The sequence below is a fragment of the Sciurus carolinensis genome, chromosome 17, assembly GCF_902686445.1.
Source record: "Sciurus carolinensis chromosome 17, mSciCar1.2, whole genome shotgun sequence".
NCBI lineage: Eukaryota > Metazoa > Chordata > Mammalia > Rodentia > Sciuridae > Sciurus > Sciurus carolinensis.
In genome coordinates this window covers 12,280,302-12,290,428 of record NC_062229.1, presented here as the reverse complement: position 1 = coordinate 12,290,428, position 10,127 = coordinate 12,280,302, and positions in this window count along the sequence as shown.

The window sequence follows — 10,127 nt, the reverse complement described above, 5'->3', positions numbered from 1 at the left end:
ATTTTGAGTCAGGGTATCATTGAATTGTTAAGGGCCTGGCTAATTTGCTGAGGCTGGCCTTGAACTTGTGATCCTCCTACCTCAGCCTCACAAGCTGCTGAGATTATAGGCATGTGCCACTATGACTGCTTGCTTTCATTTTTGAAGTATAATTATAGCATATTATTAATTTTTCATTTTTGAAAGTCTCTCCCCACCATCCCAGGATTTTAAGGATATCATTCACTTGTCTTCTGGCCTTTATTTTTCAATGTCAATAGTAATTCATATTTTTGTTTCCTGTATATAATTTTTTTATAGTTTGTTTTAGGACTTTTTATTGTTTTTTTGTTTTTTTTTTTGTTTTCAGTAGTTGGACTATAAGATTCTTAGGTGCATTTTCTTTATAGTTGTCCTGTTAAATTTTATCTAGCTTCTTGAATTTTTTTAAATTAATTTTGGAATTTTTTTTTTTCCAGTACTGGGGATTAAACCCAGAGCCTCACACATGGTAGGGAAGCACTCCACCATTGAGCTATACCCTCATGCCTAATTTTGAAAAAAAAAAAATTAAAATTTATTAACAACAGAAACTTATTTCTCATGGTTTCTAGAGGCTGGGAAGACCAAGATCAAGGCACTAGATTGATTGTCTGTGAAAATCTGCTCGCTGTTCAGAGTGAGTTCTCAGCACCTATTAGCTGAGTCTCACAGGATGGGAAGGACTCTAGGAAGAAAGAACTCTTTGGGGTCTCTTTCATCAGGGCAATTGTCCCATTCGTGAGGACTCTGCCCTCATGACTTAATCACCTCCTAAAGGCCTCACATCCTACTGCCATTATATTGGTGACTAGGTTTCAAAATACGTACTTGGAGGGAACACAGATATTCAGTCCATAGAAGCTTGCCGAAAATTTTGGAAAATTCTTGACCATTGTCACTGCGTGTATTTCTTCTGCCACAATCTTCTTCCTCTGAGGAGCCAACTGCATACACATTAGACCACTTGTTGTCCATCAGATTTTAGATCCTCCATTCTGTTTTGTTCACTCTTTTTTCTTTTTCTGTTTGACTTGTCTTCAAGTTCATTGATCCCTCCCTCTTTTATGTTGGGACTGCTGTTGAGCCTATTAAAATTTACATATTTTTAGTTTCTAAATTTCTAATATTTCTACTAGGTTCTTTTCTACAGGTTCCATTTCTCCAAAGATTTCCCCATCTCTTCACATATATTGTCCAGCTTCTCTACTAAATCAGAACATATTTATCACAGCTACTTTAAAGTTCCTATCTTTGGGTCTACAATGTCAGCTTTGGGCTTACTCTGTTGACTTTATCTTCTTTAGCTCTTGGATCACATTTTCTTGCTTCTTTATGTGTCTTGAAATTTTTTATTGTAGGACAAGGCATTTTGTGCAGAAGCCCAGTAAAAACAGAGGTAAACAATATGCTCCCTATGTCAGGCTGGTGTTCTGGTTGCCCGTGTTCATCTAAGGTGGGGATTTCTCCTTCTCTGCTCTGTGAGTATTTAATGCAGCTATGGGTTTCATCTCTTGTCGGATAGGCTCATCACTTTTGGGAATTTAGTAACCGAGAGGCTTTGGGAGGTGTACTTAATTCTTTGATGTGTTTTAAACACTATGATTTTGTGACCAATTTAGCTTTCACTTGCCAAACGAGTGGGTGAATATCCATCAGTACTTTCTAAGTCTTAATTTGAAGTAGAATTCTCTATTTTTTTCTTAACAGATTTTAATTGTGTAAATACAATGTGGGCTTATTTCACTCAAGTGTCAGTTTTTCTCTCCCTTTAAGGGATCAAGAAAAATTGTGAAATATTTTGAAATGGTCAAAAGTATACTGTTGGTATTTTCAGTGGAATGTTAGGAATTACCTAGTATACTCCCTAAGTTTTCAGATTTTATGACTGTTTCTGTTTTTTATTGTCCTTGAGCTATTTTACACCTTTTTCTCTAGACAACTTTGTAAGGTATATAAACTGAAAATAATGCAAAATAATGCAACTTATCTATAGAGATGTAAATTAATTTTGGTATATATGTATATTTATTTATTTATTGTTCTGAGTATATTGGCTAGTTTTGTTTATTAGTTACTTTATCTCAGCATTCCTGATTGCCTGTGTCTGTGTTTGCTCTTTCAATTAGCCTTTGAACTACTTTATTTCATTTATTTTTGGTACTGTGGATTGAACCTGGGGGAACTTTGCCACTCAGCCACATCCCAGCCCTTTTTATTTTTTATTTTGAGACAGGATCTTGCTAAGTTTTTTAGGGCCTCCCTAATTTGCTGAGACTGGCCTTGAACTTGAGATTTTCCTGCTTCAGTCTCTCAAGTTGCTGGGATTAAGGCATGCACCACCATGCCTGGCTTGCCTTTGAACTATCTTTTAGATTTTTGGGGGGGAGGGGGACTGGGATTGAATCCAGACCTGGCACACACTGGGCAAAACTTCCTATCACCTAACTACATTCCTAGCCCAGCCCTTTCAAAAAATTTTATTTTGAGACAGGGACTCCTGAATTGCTTGGGTTAGCCTTGAACTTGTGATCCTCCTCCTCTGCCTCCTGAGTTGCTAGGATTATATGTATGTATCACCATGCCTGGCTATTTTTTAGTTCTATGTTTTTTACATTTTACTGATTAAATAATGAGTTAAATAAAATCTTTGATATAGATTCATTTAATATTTAGTTGAGTTTTATGATTTTAACATTTATGAAATGTATTACTTAGCAAGGCTTATCATTCTCTAGAATGTCATCAGTCTGGAATTTGTATTTTCTCTGCTGTTCCAGGTCATGTATGGACCCCCTTCATTGTGTTGCTTTTTCCTGGGCTTCTTGGACACAGGCCTTCAGTAGCATTTATTCCTCTGATTGTGCACAGATGAATGTGCACAAAGCATGGCTTCCTTTTACTGCTGTGTTTCTTTATTTTCCACAACACCCCCACTTAAAAGGTTTTAGATTCTACTGAAAGATTTTGCTGGTAGCAGGCATCTATCATTTGTAATTAACCTGATTTTTTTCAAAAACATGCATATTTTAATAGTGAAAAATCTTTCCTTTTCAATGAAAAATCCAAACCAACTTCCAGCTTCCTTGCTCCCAGGTGCAGATGTGGAATATAAATTATACCAGTCAGATGCATCACATTAAACTGGCACAGAAATTAGTTTCTTGGTGAAAGAGACAGAATACTGAACATCCATTCTACTGGCATAGAGTGAAGCAGTAGCTGTATTGTGTTGGGGCTGGCTGCTGTGACCAATTTCTCTGTGCCGCAACAGCCTGTTTTACATAGGACTGAAGGCGGGAAATAGATCATTATACTGACACCCTTCAATGAATCATGCCTCTCACTATGTCCTTGTTATGTTTGGGTCTGAAATGTCCCCCAAAAAGCTCGTGTGTTGAAGGCTTTGTTCCCAATGCAGCAGTATTCAGAGGTGGTGTCTTTGGGCGATCATGAATCATGAGGACTCTGATCTTGTGATTGGATTAATTCACTTATGGATTCATAGCTGAATGGATTATTGGGACATATTGGAAATTTTAGGAAGTGGGGGCCTAGTTGGAAGAAGTAGGTCACATTCCCTTTGAAGGTTATATTTTGTCTCTAGCCCCTTCCTCTCTTTCTCTCTACTTTCTGGTCACCTTGAATTGAACAGCTTTACTTCATCATGCACTCCCTGCTGTGGGGTTCTGTCTCATCATAGTCCTAGAAACAACAGAGCTAAGTGACCACGAACCTCTGAAACTGTGAGCCAAAATAAATCTCTCCTCCATGTAGATCTATCATCTCAGGTATTTTATCACAATGACAGAAAGCTATCTAACATAGTCCTTATGTATCATGACCTTGTAATCAACTAGAGACAGAAAAGGAAGAGTCCAAACTTCCCCAGAAGTTGTCTTTCTGCTTTTTCCTGTGTTTTAAAAATACTTTTTTTTCTTTGCTTGTATGTAAATTGTTTTTACAGAAAACAGAAGCTGCTGGAGCCAGTGGCAGTGGAAGCTATTGTGACCAACTGCTCAGCTGACAGTCACTGCTGCTCTCCCAGATGTAGCCAGGTGGCATCGCTGGGCCTGTGAGATAAGATACAGGTGGGGCAGGGATAATGGGGGCCAGGGCACCACCAGGGCTGCATCAGAGTCATTATTCTTGTAGCTGCATGGCAACAGCTAAGGTTGTCATTATTGCCATGGCAACTAGTTTCAGCTGCTGCTTCTCTGGAGACCAACTCTATGGCTAGTGCTGCCCACCCCCACCCCCAATGTCCAGATCCAGTTGCCACCCCAGAAGTGTTGCTATGGCATGGCTGCTTCTGTGACATCATGACAACCACTGTAGCTGTCATTGTTGCCATAGCAACTGCTGCTTCAGTTGCTGCTGTTCCAAGGCCACCTTTTCAGTCCCAGCCACTTTGTATGCCTGGGTGGCATGGTGCTGCTGGCTTCCCTTAAGGCTTGCTGGGAATTTACTACAGCTTCCTTGGGTGGTGGTAATGAGCATCTCTACCACCCTATGACAATCGAGTACCAAGGACACACATCACCATGACTAGCAGGATCATGCAGAAATTATGCAGTCAACAGCTGACTATGCACCTGCAAGAGCCCACCCCTCTTGCCTATATAAGCTGCCCTCCTCTCATTCTTAGAGAGCCAATCTGGGAATTTTGTCCCTCACATGGCCTCCCTTGTGCTGCAGCATAAGCCCTAATAAAGCCTCCCTCAGGTGGTTTTGTTTTGTCTGTTTGTGATTTCTAGCTCAAATTGAGTAGGATAAGCTGGTAGCAGTAGAACTGGTGACACTGAGAGAGAACTGCTAGCACTCAGAGTTGAGTTAAAGGGCTCATACCTGCCATTTTGTGATTTCCATCTAAATTCAACTCTGAGTGGATTGGTAACAAATTCATCAAGAATTGGAGTCTATTTCTCTACCTTTTGGAACTTGGGATGGCCTTAACTACCATATTTTGAAGATACACAGTTTATTCTGCTGAAGAATGATGGACTATATGGAGGAGAACAATGCTCTCCAGCCAGCAACAAACCCTGAGGTCTTGGAAATGTGAGTGAGGCCATCTTGGACCTTCCAGGCCACCCTGGTTTCCACCTGAACTTAACCATGACAAGCAGTCCAGAGCTCATGTAAGACTGTCAGAACCATCCAGACTGCTGCCAGCAGAATCAGAAGAAAAAATAAATTATTTCAAGTCACTGTTATGGTTTGGTTATGAAGTGTCCTCCAAAAGTTCCTGTGTTGATGTAGGAATGTTCAGAAGTAAAACAACTAGATTGTGAGAGCTGTAACCTAATCAGTCCATCCTAGTTTGAATGACTGGGTGGCAACTGTAGGTAGGTGGGGCATGGCTGAATGATGTGGGTCACTGGGGATGTGCCCTAGAAGGGAGTATTTTCCATGTACCACCTCCATCCCTCTCTCTCATCTTCCTAACCCTTCCATGAACTGAGCAACTTTCCTCTCCTGGGTCCTTCCCCCACGATGTTGTGCCTCACTTTAGGCTCAGAGTAAAGGAGTTAACCATCTATGGACTGAGACCTCGGAAACCAGGAGCCTCAAATAAACTTTTCTTCCTCTAAGTTGTTCTTGTTGGGTATTTTGGAACCAGTGACACAAAAGCTACCTAATACACTCACTAAAAGATAATAAGGTGGTTTCAGGTGGTTTTATTATGGAACAATAGATAACTGAAACAGAAATTGGGATATTGCTGCAATAAAAAAACTGAACCTTAACTTTGAGATTGGGCAGTGGACACAGACTAGAAGGTAAGAGATCATCAGTGGAGCCTGGAAGAACAGCAAGGATAATTGCTATTGAGGTTGGAAAGGACAACTGGTTTAATGTCCTGGTGGAAAAAGAGATGCCATCACCTTTTATGACTTGGAAAAGAAAGAAAATGTACTTAATAAATTTATAATTGGGTTATGAGACCATGAAGGTGCCAAACGACTTACTTTAATAAGAGGGTGTTACAGAATAAACGACTAAATAAGGAACCATTCTCTTCACAAGAAGAATGCAGAAGAAATATGGGAATCTCAGGATTGATGGTTGAAAAACATGACAGTTTCTCAACCCCAGATTCTAGAAGAAAAAACAAAACACAACACAACAAAACAAAACAAAACAAAAACACAGGTCAGGAAGAGTAAAGATAAAATCAGAAGGTGCCTATATAAGACCTCTTGTTAAGAACCCTGAGAGCTTTTTTTTGGTGGTTTCAGGTAGAACCTCAGGTAGACAAAAGGTTTGGAAGACTTTTAAGTGTATTGTTCCATTGCAACCTCATGTGAGACCATAAGGAAGGAAAAACCATTTTCTTAATTTGTGCTTGTAATACACAGGGCCATTTCTTTCAACATGCTGGCATTGACGTAACTAACGCACATTTTTAGTACATTTTGCGTGTCTCTCCTCTCTGGTCCCTCTACTGACCCAAGTCCAACAATTTTTGAAACCAGAAATGACCTCCTTTTTTTTTTTTTTTTTTTTTTTTACTTTCAAGTCACATTTTTAGCTCTGTGAAAATCCAGGTGAATTTTAGGCAAGGGACATACTTCTCCCTACTCTGTATGTATTATGTGCTATTTATTACTGCATTAAAAATTAACTCAAGCTGGGCATGGTGGTGCATGCCTGTAATCCCAGTGGCTCCGGAGGCTGAGGCAGGAGGATCGCAAGTTCAAAGTCAGCCTCAGTAATTTATTGAGGTCCTAAGCAACACAGTGAGATTCTGCCTCTAAATAAAATTAAAAAAAAAAAAAGACTGGGGATGTGACTCAGTGGTTAAGTGCCCCTGGATTCAATCCTCAGTACCATGAAAAAAAAAATATCTCAAATTTAGCAACTTATAACAACAAACATATCATACAGGGTCTTAGTTTACTTTTGCTTTTTGGTAATGAGGATTGAACCCAGGGATACTTTACTGTGGAACTACATCCCCATGGTCCTTTTAATTTCTTATTTTGAGACAGGGGTTGATCTCACCAAGTTTCCCAGGCTGGCCTTGAACTTGTGATTTTCTTGCCTCAGCTTCCTGAGTCGCTGGGATTAAGTTGGCCTGTGCTACTGCGCCCAGCTCTCATACAGTTTTTTAGTGTATCTAGAAGTGCCTTAACTGGGTCATTCTGGCTCAGGATCTCTGATAAAGTTAGAGTAAAGCTGTTGACTGAGGCTATAGTCATCTCTAAGCTCATCTTGGGCTGGAAACCCACTGCCAAGGTCACTTGCATAGTTGTTGACTGGCCTCAGGTCCTCATTGACTGTAAACATATTCACTTCTGCAGTCCACTACTGATCACTCAGATCACCCTGTCCACAATGTGAGCAAGAACTACACAAGGTGTGGGCAGCAGGAAGAGGGGAGCATTGTGTAAATATTTTTCCCTGCTAGTAACATTTATCTGTCTTCAATATTAATAACTGAGGATTACATATAGACTGTTGGATTCTTGTTCTCATCACATCTATATCCCAAACTCTAAAATCCAATATAAATTCAGACCCCTGTTTCTTTCCTGAGCATTGCTGAAGAAAGAAAATAATCATGATGCCTGGTGCCACTAGAAGTTTCTGGACTTCTAATCTTCATTTAGTCTTTGTGGCTCTCCAACAAAAGTTTTACTAAGCTCTGTTGAGCTGCTTTCATTCATGCTTCCATCACAGCTACTCTAAAATTCTCCTCAAACTTTCTATTTCATGCTTCTGCAGATAACTTGGTCTCCCATGTAATAAAAGCAAACAAAAAAAAAAAACAATTAAAAAAAATGAGACTACACAGAAGTGAATTTCATCACTTTTCTGCCCAGGTTCCTCTCTTTTAAAAAAAATTATGAGTTACTGTTCACACTTCTGTTTTCCCCTAGTAATTAAATCTAAAATCAGAAATTATATATCTGAATGCATCAGCAACTTTAATAACCCAGTATTTCCAGTGAACAAAGTCTTATTGTCAACTGCATCATTGAATATCATTGCTATAGAATCAACATTTCCAAAAGGAAGGAGCCAGCTCTGCCAAATACCATCACTTACCATAACCAGCATATTTCCTAAATTAGAATTGTAGACAAGTGGTCCAAGAAGCAGCTGAATCTTGTTATTGAGTGTATTTTGTCTCATCAGCAGAGTGATTTAAAATTTTGAAATGTGTAAAGCACCGTGGTACATACTTGAAGTCTCATCTATTTGGGAGGCTGAAGCCTCCCAAATTGCTTGAGTCCAGGAGTTCCAGGCTAGCCTGAGCAACATGGGAAGACTGTCTCAAAAACAACCAACCACCACCACCACCATCACAAATATTTTGGAACATTCACAGGTAACCACTATACCTCACTGTATTAATTTTGTATGTGTGTGTGTGTGTGTGTGTGTGTGCTACTAGAGATTAAATCCAGGGGGACTCTACTACTGAGCTACATCTCTAACCCTTCTTATTTTATTTTGAAGCAGGGTCTCACTAAGTTGTTGACTCTGGCCTTGAACTTGCAATCTTCTTGCCTTAGCCTTCCAAGTTGCTAGGATTACAGGAATGTGCCACTATGATTGACCACTGTGATGAGCTGACAGATCTGGCTCCATGAGAATGTTATAGGTCAGACTCTAAGGGAAATGACTAAACAGACTCCATTTTGCTCTGAGACTCCATGTTATGTAGGAAATAAGTTTCTCCCATGGGAACACCCCACCTCTGTGCCCATCATCAGTTACTTGGTGTGACATGTTTAATAATATACAATGGCAACTCCTATGTAGTAACCAATGTACCATGTAAACAACGGTAATTGTGTGGATGTTAGCAACCATTCTTTAGTTTGTACCTAGGTAAGGGTCAGTTTGACGCACTTTCCCCTCTGTCGATGATCTCATGATGTTAGTGTGTAATTTTGAATCACAGCAACAGACACTTATGATTAATGTAATTTTTGGTATAAAAATCCCTACAACCCTGTGGTTGGGGCTGTTCTCCCAATAGCCATTTTTTGGGGCATTGTGTGAGACAGTCAGCTGGCAACTTAATAAAGACTCTCAAATTTGGACTTCTCAGTGGTGATCGGTCTGTTTTTATGTTGCGCCCCATAACATTTGGAGGCTCCAGCGAGATCCTCGCTGCCTGGTGGGTAACCACTGCTCACCACTGACCCTGGAAACTCCTGTGGAGGGGAGAGACCACAATGTTGTTCCTAGGGGAAGGCCTCTGAGAGACATTCCTCAGCCCCAGGCTGCGCGGTCTGTGGAGCCCCACCCCAGTACTGAACTAAATTCTCTGAGAGAGTCACCTGTTTCTGCACCCCTGGGGGACCGGTAAGTCTGTTTCTGGTGGATCCACATCTGGGAACTCTGAGGAAGGCTGGACACAGCATTACTTCCCGAGTCCAGGACTGGCAAGACATTGCTCAGTTCCTCTGGTTTGGAATCTGGAGTGGCCATGTGTCTGTGTCTTTGATGTTTTATCTGTTCTGTGTTTGTTTGTCCTTTTCTGTTTTTTTTTTTTTTTTTTTTTTTTTGCCCTTAAGTGTAAGCATGGGTCAGTCTCCCTCACGTCAGTCTTGTACTCCCCTCCAGAGCATGTTAACTAATTTCCAGGAATTCCAGAAGAGAACCAGTAATTACGGAACCCGCTGTGATATCTTTTCTCTCTAAATTCTGTGAGACAGAATGACCAAATTTTGAGGTCAGATGGCCCCCTCAGGGGACCACCAAATTTTCTTTGGGCAGCCTGAAAAATCTGATCCAATGTTTTATAGTCAAATTTGGAAAAATGTTTAAAAATTTTTTTAACCATGTTCACTAAAACCTACATTAAAATATAAACAGCAGCCAATTGGATCTTCCAACTATTGGAGTTGGTCCACCAAAATGCCAGACTAAAATTTTAATGACTGCTATCCAAGAGACCAGGAAAACTGGTTTAGAACAAGACCCCAACCTGAGGGGGCTCTCCCAAAAAGACCAATGGAAATAGCTCCCTTGCTGTCTCTTCGGGAAACTCCTTCAGGAAGGGATAAGCCATAACCTTGTCTATATTCTCTTAATTCTTTTTCATCTCGGCATGGAGGCCAAAAAGACTTTTAAAATTCTATTGTTTT